General features: G+C 41.9%; 1 pseudogene; it reads left to right on the top strand.

Moving 5' to 3' along the window:
* Positions 1 to 13,777, top strand: part of LOC101661530 — a 21,206-nt pseudogene extending 7,429 nt beyond the window's left edge.
* The last annotated feature ends 1,570 nt before the right edge of the window (positions 13,778 to 15,347 follow it).

Raw genomic sequence — 15,347 nt, 5'->3', positions numbered from 1 at the left:
AATGTTATGAGAATGATGAGGGCAAGGAATGTAAAAATATGCTTTACACAATTGATGTATGTATGGATTGTGATAAGAGTTGTATGAGCTCCTAATAAAATGAGTTTAAAAAATTATATACATTCTAACGAAAGGTGATCCCCTGGAATGCAGGAATTATTGAACAAGATCGTTGATATCATATCCAAGTAAAGCTTTGCTGAAGAACATTCAATATCAGTTGCAGCAGTACATTGACAGTTTTTCAAACCAGATGAAGAAGAGGATGTGGACCAAAGGATATCATGGCTTAAAGCAGGGAATGCATCCATCAGATGGATATTAGCTCAAAGCAAGGAATACCATAAAAATGTGTATTTGTGTTTTGTCCATTATGCAAAGGCATTCAACTGTGTGAATCATAGCAAATTATGAATAAGAAGGGAATTCCAGAAGACTTCATTGTGCTCATGAGGAAGCTGCACATGGAACAAGAAGCCCTTGTTCAAATAGAACAAAGAAATAGTGAGTGGTTTAAAATGAGAAAAGGTCTGTGTTTGGGACGTCTTCTTTGACCATACTTATTCATTCTGTGTACTGAGAAAGCAATATGAGAAGCTGGTCTCCATGAAGATGCATGTGGCGTCAGGACTGGAGGAAGGCTTATGAACAACCTGCACTATAAAGATGGCACAACCTTGCTTGCTGATAGTGAGGAGGACTCAGAGAACTTGCTCAAGGACTGCAGCCTTCAGCATGGATTACAACTCAAGGCAAAAAAAAAGACCCAAATTCTTACCACTGGTCCAATAGGAAACATCATGATAAAAATGATAAAAAGATTAACGTTATCAGTGAATTTCTCTTGCTTGTGTCCACAATCAGTGCTCATAGTCAAGAGATCAAATGGCACATTGCATCGGGTAAATCTGCATCTTGAAGAGTGGAGAGGTGGGGGAAAGGAAGTGGTGTTAACAAACCCAGGAACAAGGGAACAACAAGTGATCCAAATAGGTGGTGAGGATGGTGTAGGAGGCCTGGTAGGGCGTGATCAAGGGTCATGTAACCGAGAGGAATTACTGAAACCCAAATGAAGGCTAAGCATGATAGTGGGACATGAGGAAAGTAAAAGGAAATAGAGGAAATAAACTACGAGACAAAGGGCATTTATAAAGGTCTAAATACAGACATGTACATATGTAAATATATTTATATATGAGGATGGGGAAATAGACCTATGTGCATATATTTATAGGTTTAGTATTAAGGTAGCAGATGGACATTGGGCCTCCACTCAAGTACTCCCTCAATGCAAGAATAATCTCTTCTATTAAACTGGCATTCTATGATGCTCACCTTCCTGACATGATTACTGAAGACAAAGTGGGTGCATAAGGAAATGTGGTGAAGAAAGCTGATGGAGCCTGGCTATCAAAAGATATAGCGTCTGGGGTCTTAAAGATTTGAAGGTAAACAAGGGGCCATCTAGCTGAGAAGCAACAAAGAACAAAAAAATGATATCATTGTGTGCTCACCTTCATCAAAGAACAAAAAATCATATCATATGTGCTCACCTTCCTGATATGATCACTAAAGACAAATGGGTGCATAAGCAAATGTGGTGAAGAAAGCTGATAGTGCCTGGCTATCAAAAGATATAGTGTCTGGGGTCGTAAAGACTTGAAGGTTAGCAAGCGGCCATCTAGCTCCGAAGCAACAAAGCCCACATGGAAGAAGCACACCAGTCTGTGTGATCATGAGGTGTCAAAGAGATCAGTTATCAGGCATCAAAGGACAAAAAATCAAATCATTGTGAATGAGGGGAGTGCAGATTGGGGACCCAAGACTCATCTGTAGGCAACTGGACATTCCCTTACAGAAGGGTCACGGGGGTGGGGATGGGGGAGACAAGCCAGTAAGGGTGCAGTGTAGCAACGATGAAACATACAACTTTCCTTTAGTTCCTAAATGCTTCCTCCCCACCACTATCACAATCCCAATTCTACCTTACAAATCTGGCTAGACCAGAGGAGGTACACTGGTACAGATAGGGACTGGAAACACAGGCAATCCAGGACAGATGAAACCCCCAGGACCAGTGGTGTGAGTGGCGATACTGGGAGGGCAGAGGGAGGGTCGGATAGAAAGGGGGAACCGATTACAGGGATCTCCATATAACCTCCTCCCTGGGGGATGGACAACAGAAAAGTGGCTGAAGGGAGAAGTTGGTCAGTGTGAAATATAACAAAATAAAAAATTATCAAGGGTTCATGTGGGAGGGGGAAGTGGGGAGGGATGGGAACAATGAGGAGCTGATACCAAGGGTTCAAGTAGAAAGCAAGTGTTTTGAGAATGAGGATAGCAACAAATGTACAGGAGTGCTTGACACAATGGATGGATGTATGGATTGTGATAAGAGTTGTACGACCCCCCAGAAAAATTATTGTTTTAAAAAGTGTTGAAGAGCAAGAGTATTACTTTGAGGACTAAGGTGGTGCCTTCAATCACCCCGTATGCAAGTGAAACTTGGACCTTGTACCAGGAATACTGGAGAAGGATTGATGTGGTTAATTATGGAGCTTGCGAAGAATAGTAAAGTACCTTGGACTACCAAAGAACAAACAAGCCTCTCTGGAAGAAAGTACAGTCAGAATGCTCCCTAGAGGATGAGAAAAGGCAAGATACAGAGGGTGATATATTACACAACACCATTTTCTTCAATTAATAAACCCTATAAACAAAACAAAAAATGTGCATTAAAAGAATACATAGCAACAGCACCAAAGGCTAGAATAGGTATCTCATGGAAGAGAGGAGAATAGAAATGAGAGATGGGGATAAAGAGTTAAACAAAAGAGTAGCACCATCAAGCCAAAGAGAATGTGGTATCGCAGTTTAAGGAGCACGGTTGCCTCAGTCTTTGGCACAAATGCAAACCCAAAGAAGAGAAGGGAGTAGAGAAGAGAGAAGGATAGTGGGGAGAGAGGGCGGTATGAAGGAAGGATGGTAAGTATGCATAAATCTTATTTGGAAAAGCCATGTGCTGAATTTTAGTGGAAGGCAGAAAATTTCCTGGATTTGGGGAGGGAAATGCTGAGTTAGAAGAGGCTCAGGGTCACTTGGAGTGTGCCCTCTACTGGTAACTACTCAATGTTGCAGAGACGGCTCTCCTCAGACCTGGAGTGCTGACTTCTCTTCCCACGCCAAGAGTGGCCTTTTTTTTTTTAAACGGGCAGGTGATGCTGTGAGGGGTGGTAAAGGATAGAAGAAGGAAACATCCTGGGCCTGTGACAGAAGGTTCAGAATTCAGCCCGTTTTCCTCCTTTCACTTCAAAGAACTGAAAATCTTAGGACTACTTGACTTCACCTAGGGCCGAGGGGCTTCCCGGGACACCAGGATTTCGGAGGTAAAACCAACAAGCCAAGATGCCTGACTCCCCTTGTCATCTGTTCTTTTATTTTTTCAGAAATGATAATACAAGAGTAAATCAGAAGTATTGCTATTACATCCTAAAGACTTGTAAAAACATAAAAGTGTGAAGCTATTTCTTCCCAACATAATCTCCATCTTGGTCTATACACTTCCGAAGGCCACATTTCCATCTGTCCAACCCTTATGCAGAATAATTCTGGGATCTTCATTTACAGTATGTCAAAATGACATTTCAGGCAACTCCAAGAGACTAAAATTATATTCCTTTTAAATGTTGAGTTTGGGCAACAAAAAGAAGTCTGACAAGATCAGGGTAGTAGGTGGATACGTTTTCCCAATGAAATTCTCCTAAGACAGTCTTTTCAACCCTCAAAGAATGAGCCGGTACATTGTTGTTATGGAAGAAATTCACAGTACACTGCCTGACCTTCTTTCACCAATGAAGTTTCCATTTCCTTAAAACTTCTTCTTAGTAAACTCTTATGCTCGTCCCGTGAGAAAATCTATCAGGAGTTCCCCTGACCAAAGTTACCATAACTTTCTGAGCAGGCCTCAATACTTTGAATTTAATGGGCTCAATAGATCCCCTGGGAAGCCACTGTTTTGATTGGAGCTTTTTTTGGGGAAGATATTCTATGAGACTAAGTGTGTCAGTCTGGGTACATTAGAGAAACAAATCCACAGAAACTCACATGAATAAGAGAGAGTTTTATATAAAGGGTAAGTGCACATCAAGGAAACATCCCAACCCAGTGCTTTCCAAGCCCACAAGTCCAACATTATCCCATATGTCCGACACCAATCCACAAAGTCCTCCTCCATCTCACAAAACACACACTATGACACCGACTGCAGGAGGAAAGCCAAGGCAGTGAGTGTGTAAGCATCTCAGCGCTGGCAGGGGTCTCCACACGGCTGCTCCAGCACCCAGGGCTGCATCGGGGCAGGTTCATATGGCTTCTCCTCAGGGATGTCTCACAGGAAGTGAGCCTTGCCACCTGAAGCAGGGAACCAACTAAGGCAGCTGCACCCTGGCCAGACCATCAGAAAGCAAGAGACCTGAGAACTAGAAAAGCGAGGCTCACTGAGCCATTTATTGCTCCGCCCTTCAATTAACCCCACATGTTTATCGGCCAGGTGGGCACAATGAACTTTAACTATCTCAGTAAGAAAAATATATTATTAAGAGAGCTTCTCTGCTACCATTCACTATTTTCAGAGACATGTTTAAATATTTCTTGTTTGGAATAAATCTGCATATGCATGAATCAGGTGCCCTGGTAGTGATGGGTAATGTGTTGGGCTGCTAACTGCAAGGTCAGCAGTTCAACTCCACCAGTTGCTCTGAGGGCGGAAGTGAGGTTTTCTCTTCCCATGGAAACTCACAGCCTGGGAAACCCAAAGGGGCAGGTCTACCCTGTCTGATAGGGTCACTACGAGTAGGAATTGACTCAATAGCAGGGGGGGCATGTATAAATTGGAACCATAGAAGCAATACTTTTCCCCCCCAATAAAATTCTCACAGGACATGTCCTCCTTGCTCACAGTCAAAATGTCTGTATAATTTTTATTCCCTCGAAAATGAACTACCGAGGGCTAACCATTGACCAGAAATGTAATCAAGAACGTAGTTATCTAATATGTATCTTGTATATTATATGTAGTATATACTGTACACACATAAAAGCTGCATTTTCAATATGAGATAAAAAGGGATTTTGCAAAAAGTGGGGGTGTAGTTATAGTGACAGGTTCACAATTTCTTCTTTTTTAATGGTCCTTACACTAGATGCATTTGCTCTTGAAACGGGAGGCCAGTACGTCTGCAGATCTCAGTCTATGGTACAGATCAAGCTTTCCACTTTTCTGGCCCAGTTGTGGCATGGCTCTGCTCCCTGGGGGCACTTGGGGCATCTCGGTGGCCCTTTGTACGGGTCCTGTGGTGGTGTTCAAGGCTATGCAATTGCACTAAACATGATTAACACTATTTCAGGACTGCCTGGGGTCACTTATGTACAGTGACAAATAATTTCCCGAAGCGACAAACTGCTTTTGGAGAATTGGCCTGTGCTATGTAGTGTTGATGTTTTATGTTTCAAGGCTGTGTGTATGTGGACCTGCCTAGTTCAGACCATGCTATTCAAAGGTCAACTGCAGTCATGAGCAAACCTTCTGCACCATCAGGAACCTCTCATCAGAATAGACAACATGTATTTAGCACTTTCTCTGCATTCTACAGTGTTACCTCATTATAACCCTCACACCAACTTAGAAGGGAGGCACTTCTGCTAACATGTAAGTAAGAAAATGTGGTGACCTCCTTCTTGACCCAACCTGAAATTCTTCTGGGTGCAAGTATTTCTTGCTTTTTGCACGATAAAAATTTCTTCCCTGGCCTTTTAAATATTCACAGTGGTCTTTTCTTTCTTACTCACTATTTGTATTTTTACCTCTGTATTATTATTATATCCTTAACACTTTATTTTATTCTTTTTAAAAATGGTTTCTGTTGGGTTTTCCAGTTTGCAAAGCACAGAAGGAATAGACACATAGAGATAAGATTTGATGCAAGGGTTTATAGGGGAGGTAGGGGTGAGGGTGGGAGATAGGGAGTGAGAGGGAATTTGAGGAGCAAACAATGTCTGGGGGAGGGGGCAGGGAGCACTCATGAGAACTAATGTGGTTACATAACTCATTTAAAAAGTGATTTAACCATGGGGGAGTGGGTGTTCTAAAATTGACTGTGGTAATGATTGGACAACTCTTTTTGATATCATTGAACTATTGAAATGTGTGATTTCTGGATTAAGTGACAATAAAGTTGTGGGGGAAAAAAGAAATTGTGGTAATCTAGGAGAGATTACAGATTTCTGCCTTTAAAGATCACTCTTCCATCAAAGCTGCATTCACAGCACTCGCTACCATCGCCAACTACCACTGTCTCCATTTACCAGGAGTCTGTGTTTGCCACATCCACGCCTAGACTTTTCTGCTGCAGAATTAGGGCTGGACAGGAAGAGGGTTCAAACCTGAGAGGACTCATCATGGAAACAAGGAAAGCTGTAAAATCAATTTGCATCAGAAGTTCTTAAACTACAAGGTTAATCAGAATCACTGGGAAAGCTCAATAGAATGCAGATTGCTGGGGTCCAATCTCAGGGTGTCTGATTCAATAGGTCTGGGGTGAACTGCTGACCTATGGGCCACATGTAGAGAACCACTTTGGCTCAGAAGAGAATAGATTAGACAGGAGACCGGAGACTCAAAAAAGTCAAACTGAGTGCCATCAAGTTGAGTCCAATTCGTAGTCACCCTATAGGATAGGGAAGTACCACCTCAGTGGGCTTCTGAGAGACTTTTTGATGTCACACTTTGACTGCAATTCTTGGATAGAACCCATTGGTCACCTATCAATAAGGGTACAACGTGCTCCTTTCATCTTCAAAGTGGAAGAAGAGAAGGCTCAGTGAATTTTAAGTAACTTTCCAAGGTAGTAGATGTTATAGTTGGAATCAAATCTAAGTTAATCTAAGAAACCTTTACGAAGGCTTGAAGTTAAACAAACGACCATCTCGCAGGGAAGCAACAAAGCCCACGTGGAAGAAGCACACCAACCCATGTGATCCTGAGGTGTCGATGGGATCAGGTATCAGGCATCAGAGGACCCAAAACAAACAACCATTTTGATCCAAATGAGGGGAGTCGGAATGGGGACCCAAAGTCCATTTGTAGACCATTGGACATCCCCTCACAGAAGGGTCACAAGGAAGGGATGAGTCAGTCAGGGTGCCATATAGCACCGAAAAAACACACAACATTCCTCTAGTTCTTTTTTTTTTCAAATCATTTTATTGGGGGCTCATACAACTCTTATCACAATCGATCGATCCATCCATTGTGTCAAGCACATTTGTACATTTGTTGCCATCATCATTCTCAAAACATTTGTTCACCACGTAAGCCCCTGGCATCAGCTCCTCATTTTTTCTCCCTCCCTCCCTGAACCCCTCTCCCACATGAACCCGCAATAATTTATAAATTATTATTTTGTCATATCATACCCTGTCCGACGTCTCCCTTCACCCACTTATCTGTTGTCTGTCTCTCAGGGAGGAGGTTATATGTAGACCCTTGTAATCGGTTCCCTCTTTCCACCCCACCCTCCCTCCACCCTCCGGTATCACCACTCTCACCACTGGTCCTGAAGGGATCATCCGCCCTGGATTCCCTGTGTTTCCAGTTCCTATCTGTACCAGTGTACATCCTCTGGTCCAGTCAGATTTGTAAGGCGGAATTGCGATCATGATAGTGGGGGTAGGGTGGGGGGGGAGGAAGCATTTAGGAAGTAGAGGAAAGTTGTGTGTTTCATCTTTGCTACACTGCACCCTGACTGGCTCGTCTCCTCCCCGCGACTCTTCTGTAAGGGGATGTCGAGTTGCCTACAGATGGGCTTTGGGTCCCCACTCCACACGCCCCCTCATTGACAATGATATGATTTTTTGTTTTCTGATGCCTGATAACTGATCCCTTTGACACCTCCTGATCACACAGGCTGGTGTGCTTCTTCTATGTGGGCTTTGTTGCTTCTGAGCTCAATGGCCATCCTCTAGTTCTTTAATGCTTCCTCCCCCAAACTATCATGACCCCAGTTCTATCTTTTTTTGTGTGTGACCCCAGTTCTATCTTACAAACCCAGCCAGACCAGAGTATGCATACTCGTACTAGACATGGGGAATCTAGGACAGATAAGCCCCTCAGGAACAATAATGAGAATAGTAATACCATGAGGGTAGAGAGAAGGTGGGGGGAGAAGGGGGAGAAAGGGAGAACCGATCACAATGATTGACGTACAACCTCCCTCTCGCCCCACCCCCCTGCCACCCCCTCAAGGGGGATGAACAACAAAAATGTGGGTGAAGGGAGACAGTGGACAGTGTAAAATATGAAAATAAAAATAAGTTATAAATTATCAAGGGTTCACGAGAGTGGGAGGGTGGGGGAAGGAGTTGGGGGAAAAGTAGCTTATACCAAGGGCTCAAGTAGAAAAGAAAATGTTTTGGAAATGATAATGGCAACATATGTACAAATGTGCTTGATACAATTGATGTGTGGATTGTTATAAGAGCTGTAAGAACCCCCAATAAAATGATTTATTAAAATTTTTTAAAAGAAAGAAAGAAACCTCTATGAGCGAGGGCTCAAACTGTTCGTGTGAAAAGTCCATGGACGAGCCATAGCGGTAGTACTCATGAGTTACCCTTTCCCTCAAATCTCTACTTTTCTCCATACTTGCCACGCATCCTTCTTGTCCTCCTGCCAGGCCTCTGGGTGGCAATGTGGTGTAGGTAGAATGGAGAAAATACTTTCAAGCTTGGAAGTGTTGAGTTCGAAGTTGGCCTTATTCTCTTGGGAAAATGGTTTCCTCTGGGTTGGTTTATTTCCCACTGAATTTGAGAACAAACTGCAGTAGCGTGTGCAAAGGGTTTAGAGTAACAGAGGCTAGAGTAAGTGAAAAAGAAATAGTAGGTAGGTGTCCTGGGATGCAGTAGGTAAGCACTCAGCTGCTAGCTAAAAAATTGCTGTTCGTATCCACCAACTGAATCACAGAAGCGCGATGTGGCAGTCGGCTCCTGTAAAGACGATAACCTTTCAAACTCTGGAGCACACTGAAGTCCTACCATCCAGACCGCTTCCCCTGGCACATCTGCTGTGCAAGACCTCTGCAGAGTACTGAAGAGCAAGGATGTTTTTTTGAGGACTAAGGCTTGCCTGACCCAAGCTCTGGTATTCTCCATCACGTCATATGCATGTGAAAGTTGGACATTGAATAAAGAAGCAATGAAGAATAGATGCATTTAATTTGTGGTGTTGAAGAAGAATATTGGAAGCACCACGGACTGCTAAAAGGACAAATAGATCAGTATTGGAAGAATTAAGGCCAGAGTGCTTCTTAGGGGCAAGGATGGCAAGACTGTCTTACTCACGCGCTCCCCTTTCTCTCAAATTTCTACCTTTCACCACACTTACCGAGAATCCTGCTTGTGCTCCTGCCAGGCTTCTGAGTGGCAATGTGGTGTAGGTAGATACACCGCTTACATCCTTTAGACATATTGTCAGGAGAGCCCAGTCCCTGCAGAAGAACATCATGCTTGGTAAAGCGGAGGGGTGACGAAAAAGAGGAAGTCTCTTGAAGAGATGGATGGACACGGCTTCTATCAGTGGGCTCAGGCATGGGAACAATTGTGAGGATGGTGCAGGACCAGGCAGTGTTTAGTTCGGTTGTGCGTGGGGTCACCATGGGCCGGAGCGACTCAATGGCACCGAACAGCAGCATCATCCAGCCTAAAGCTCATTCACTTTCTATTTGTCGGTAGCCTGACTCCCCATGTTTGTTCTGGTTTTCTCACCCTAGCCTCTGTGGAATTCTTAGACTTTTCTAGATTACTCAAGGACAGATATATTGTGTATGGCCAACTGGATAACTGGACCCGGAGGGTCATTATGACATAGAAGAAGGTTGTTTATGCATTACAAATGCTCCTCTTATGGTTTTATCTTATTGTGGTGGTTGGCATTTACATTTTGTGACTTGGCTTAAGTACCTGCAGAAGTATGTGATGTCTGTGAAGTGTGCATTCTGGTGCACAAGCACATAACCCTTACAGACTTTGATCCCAAGTGGGACTCTGCTAAGAGCCTCTCCCTGTGTCTGACGCCCATTGCTGTCTCTTTTTTTCTCTGACTGATTAGAGCTAACAACCCTACGGGCAGTTCTACTCTAGTCTATCGCTCTGCCACATCTTTCTCCTGTGAATTGTTTGGGGGATTTGAATTGAGCTTGCAGTTAGCAGAACAATGCTAATTCCACAGCCCCACCAGGACCCCGTGTGTGCGTGTGTGTGTGTGTGTGTGTGTGTTTCATTTCCCTACCTCAAAGTCCCAAAGGTGGCTTTTCTACAAGACTGTCTCTCTACCTCCTCACCCTCCAAAAAGTCAGTTTTGCAAGGCTTTAACTGCTAGAATGATCATTATACATTTATTAAGCAGTGGTAGAAATCCTTTTAATTTAAACTCTGAGATAACTTAGGCAATGCGTTAGACATCTTCATAGCTTTGTGCTCTGAGATTTAAACTGGCTATTTCTAATGTTTTTAACTTAGCAGATTTATTCTTTCCCTTTTTATAATGTCTTTGATGAATAGCAATTGAGACCCACCTCCTCTGCCTCTACTAATTGCTGTTAGAATTCTAGAAAGCATTAGAAAACCTCAAAGTAAATCAATAAAATTAGAATCTCTTGTGCAGAGCAGCGCGGGCTGCTGGCTGGTTGCGGACAGAATGGAAGAAGATATTTTCATTTCACGTCTGGGGTAAAATTGCAACTTTTTGGAACAAAACTTTCCTTACTATTATAGTTCTGTTGATTGTTCTGTTTCTAGATGCTGTGAGAGAAATACTCAAAGCACGGAGAAGAGTTCAGCCAGTAGACCTAGTGCCTATGAACATACACAGATGAAACTTTTTAGGTCTTAACGAAATCTTCACACTTCTGAATATTCATTATTTTTTTTTGGCTAGTGTTGAGACGTCTGGTTAGTCTCATTATTCAACTGGCCAAAGAATTGTCAACCAAGGAGTACTTAAAATTCAAACAGAAAACACTAGCAAGGCTGCCAAAAAATTCATGGAAGAGAATGAAAAACTAAAACAGATCCCAAAACACTAGGGCAAGGGACAGCAACAAATTTTGGAAGCAGAAAATGAAAAGTAGTAGAAGACCAAGAAAAACTGAAAATTGAGTCAAAGAAGACTACAGATGCCCTTTCTAAGGCACAAAGTGGCGTTGATGACAATGAAGGTACAAGCAGAGAGACTTTCCAAAGAATGCGACCGACTCCTGGAGGAAGATTCAGAACTGCAGGATCATGTAGGAAAAGGCATTAAGTCCTGTGAGAGTGGCGACACCAGCAGGGTGGAGGGAAGGTGGGGTAAAAAGGGGGGACCAATCACAAGGATCTACATCAGGGGTGCTCAATAAGTCGATCGCAAATGTAGTGTGGGTAGATCGCATGGCATTAAAAAAATAGACGTAACCCTATCATCAATCCCATCACTTAATTGATATTCAGCGCAGCCAATCAGACGCAATCTTAGGTGTCAGATGCATGCGTAAACAACTGCGCTAAGTGCAGCAAAACTGGTTGTTACCTAAGTTATCGCCAATTTTTAGACCTTGGTTTTTTTCTCTTAAACCTAAGAAAGGGTATTAAAATGAGTGGGGCAACTGGACCAAGTAAGAAGACAAACACGTCTCACTTTCATACGGAATGGGAGATTCTGACACTACGCCGACATTCAGCTGAAGTCCAGAGGGCATGAACAGTTCTGGAACTTACTCCAGAGGGAAAGCACCCAAACATGAGAAAATGTGCTACCTCCTTGACTGCATTATTCAGCTCTACTTATTTATGTGAGTCAGCCTGTTTCCACATAAAGATCATGAAGTCCAAGAACGTTCCACCATGACCGATGGTCATTTGGAAGTGTGCTTGAGGCTGGCTGTCAGCAGCCACTGTCCAGACTCTGCATCCCTGGCTCCTTCCATTCAGTGCAAGTCATCAGGGTAAACTCAGGTCGTGACAAAAAGTGTACATAGTTAATTGTGCTGTGTTGTGCAATATGGACTCATGCGGTTATGCAAGGTACATAAACATACATTGTACATATAAAGTATTCTCAATCCATTTATGAATGAATGTAATAAATAAATAAAAATAAATATATGTCTTGCATTTTTGTAGCTGGTAGATCATTTTGACTTGATCATTTTATAAGTAGCTCACATGCTGAAAGAGTGTGAGCACTCCTGATTGACATATAACCCCCTCCCTGGGAGACAGACAACAGAAAAGTGGGTGAAGGGAGATGCCGCACAATGTAAGACATGACAAAATAATAATAATTTATAAATTATCAAAGGTTCATGAGGGAGGGCGAGGAGGGAGGGAAAAATGAGGAGCTGATACCAAGGGATCAAGTAGAAAGCGAATGTTTTGAGAATGAGGATGGCAACAAATGTACAAATGTGCATGACACCATGGATGTGTGTATGGATTGTGATAAGAGTTGTACAAGCCCCCAATAAAAAGAGAAAAAAAACGGAAAGTCCTGTGAACTTTATGAAAGAAGATGTACTACACTGAGTTGAGATAATTAATTTGTTATCATGTTAGGCTTTAGGAAATTTACAATTCAATTCAGAAAAGTGCACTGATACTATATGGCCAGCCAATGATTTCTTTAATGCCACACATAAGCTGTATTATAATTTCATTGTCACAGTATTTGATGTTTCAGATATAAAGTCTATGATCTAGCTCTTAAGAAAAATAAGAACATGTTAACACAGTTACATATTAATAATAACACTGGTGTATAGTGGCTGTTTTCAAGTGAAAATTCATTAGCCAATTACTTCCAACAATCTAAGAAGATTGTTAAGATGCATAAAACCACTAATTAGCTTGTAAACATTGATGATTTTTCAATAGTAATAGTAATCTTCTTAGTCAGATGATGATGCCTAACCATAGTATTCAGCATCACCAAATGTGTTCACAGATTAAGTAAAAGGATAAAGGGTCGGAATTTTCCATTGCATTTATAAGAAAGAGTCAAAAAGAACAACCAACAATAATGACCTGACTTATTTGTTTGTTTTTTTAAATCTGACAATATTATGGTTTACTCTCATTACTGTGTTTCTGCACTTGTTTGACTGCTTTGTTTTTTGGCATTTGTGATAGCAGCATAACTAGCAAAATTAGCAAGCATTCTAACTTTTCAGATTTATTAATTGTGTTTACACATATCTGTATAACTACTGAAGCATTGAACCGAGCTTGCTTTTACAAGAGAATGGATCTTGACTTAGAAAGTATATCATATCCACCCCCCAAAAGTCTACCATATCCAAGGAGTAATGATTCCCATGGCTATAGAATTATTAATTTTACATGCATTACCTCAAGCATTCAGATGCTGGATTCACATAGTGTCTCTGAGATGTTTCTATTTCTGAAAGCTAAATATTTAAGCTATTTTTCCATGCAAAAAATATTAGGATCTCTTAGTAATTTTGGCAATGGAAACAAAGCTTTGCTGGATTCTTCCATAGAAATCATCCCTCCTCCCACTCTCCCTCCCTTCTCCCCGACCCCCCAGGAGAAAACAAGTCAAGAACGCAGCCCTGTAACTAATGCATTTGCAGATTCAGCCAGGTAGTATTTCACTTCTCTTGGTTTTCCTTTTTTAGGTTCTAATCCAGGTTCTAATCCAGGTTCTAATCCCCGAATCTTCATGTAAGAGGGGAAACATTAGGATATGTATGTTTTCATCTGAAAGCCATCAAGTTGAAAAAATTCTGGCTGAAAAATTAACAGACAAATAACAATTCATAGGCAGATTTGTTTATTTACTTTCAATGACTACTTATCAAGTCACGGGAAGAATCTTTTCAACCCCCTGAACTCAGAGTACTAGCAAATTCCAAACCAACTTCGCTACCATTGAGCTGATTCCGATTCTCAGGGAGCTTATAAGACGGTAGAACTGGCCCTGTGAGTTTCTGAGACTGTACCTTTTTCTTTTCAATGTCATTCTGTTGGGGCTCTTACAGTTCTTATAATAATCCACACACAATTGTATCAAGCACATTTGTATATATGATGTCATCATCATTTTCAAAATGTTTTCTTTCTACTTAATCCCTTAGTATTAGCTCCTTTTCCCCCCTTCCCCCACCCTCCCACACTCATGAACCCTTGATAAATGATAATTTATTATTATTTTCATATCTTACACCGTCTGCTGCCTCCCTTCATGGTTTCTATTGCTCACCCCCTGGTGTGTGGAGGGGTTGTTTTATGTACTCGATCATTGTGATTGGTTCCCCCTTCTCCTGGGACCTTCTACCTACCCTCATGGCATTGCTACTCCCATTACTGTTCCTGAGGGGTTTACCTGTCCTGGATTTCATGTGTTGAGAGCTCTTATCTGTATGAGTGCACATGCTCCTGTCTACCCAGATTTGTTAGGTAAAACTGGGGTCATGATAGTGTGTGTGTGTGTGTGTGTGTGTGTGTGTGTGTGCCGGGGGCGGAGGAAGCATTAAAGAACTAGAGGAATGTTGTATGTTTTGTTGGTGTTATACTGCAACCTAGCTGACTCATCCCTTCCTTGTGACTCTTCTGTGAAGGGATGTCCAATGGGATCGTGATTCTTCATGGGAGTAGAAAGTTTCCTCTTTCTCTCATGGAGTAACTGGTGATTTCAAACTTCTGACCTTGAGGGTGGCAGCCCCGTGTGTAGCCCACACCCCCACCAGATCTCTTTACTTTAGTGCTATGAATACTTCCTTCTAAATTTTGGGAAGCCTAATTAAACATTCATTTGAATGATACAAGGAAATTATGGGTTTTGTTTGGTTTTCCATTTTAAATTATTGGGTTTTCATATAAAATGTAGAATCAAGTATATCTTTCCTGAGAATTAAATCCAGAGTATGATGAAGAAAGATATAATGTTCACTTATTTACTTTATCATTTCTTCCATTCACTTTGGCTACTCCATGTTCAAGAAAAAGTTTCAGGATCGCTTCTGACAGCCACTCTGCTCTTCCCGTTCTTTCCTGTCTCTCTAATGACCTTTGCCTTCTTCGTGTACGATGTTCTGGTGTCGCCCAGAGCTCATGAGGTCTTCTGTCATTCATGTTCAGTGCATCCAATCCGGTCTCAAGATGTTCTCTAAATCAGGTGGGAGGTACTCAAGGCCGTATTTTGGCTCTTGTGGACTTGTTTTAATTTTCTTTAGAGTAAGAAAGGAAAGAGCATCAGAAATATTTTTTAAAAGTCAGAGAATAGATTTCTGTTGTGG

Source organism: Echinops telfairi, unplaced genomic scaffold (genome assembly GCF_000313985.2).
Source record: "Echinops telfairi isolate 266 unplaced genomic scaffold, ASM31398v2 ScPeMD7_7405;HRSCAF=8443, whole genome shotgun sequence".
NCBI classification, from domain to species: domain Eukaryota; kingdom Metazoa; phylum Chordata; class Mammalia; order Afrosoricida; family Tenrecidae; genus Echinops; species Echinops telfairi.
Note: the sequence above shows the minus strand (reverse complement) of the source record. Positions and strands in the feature narration are given on the sequence as shown.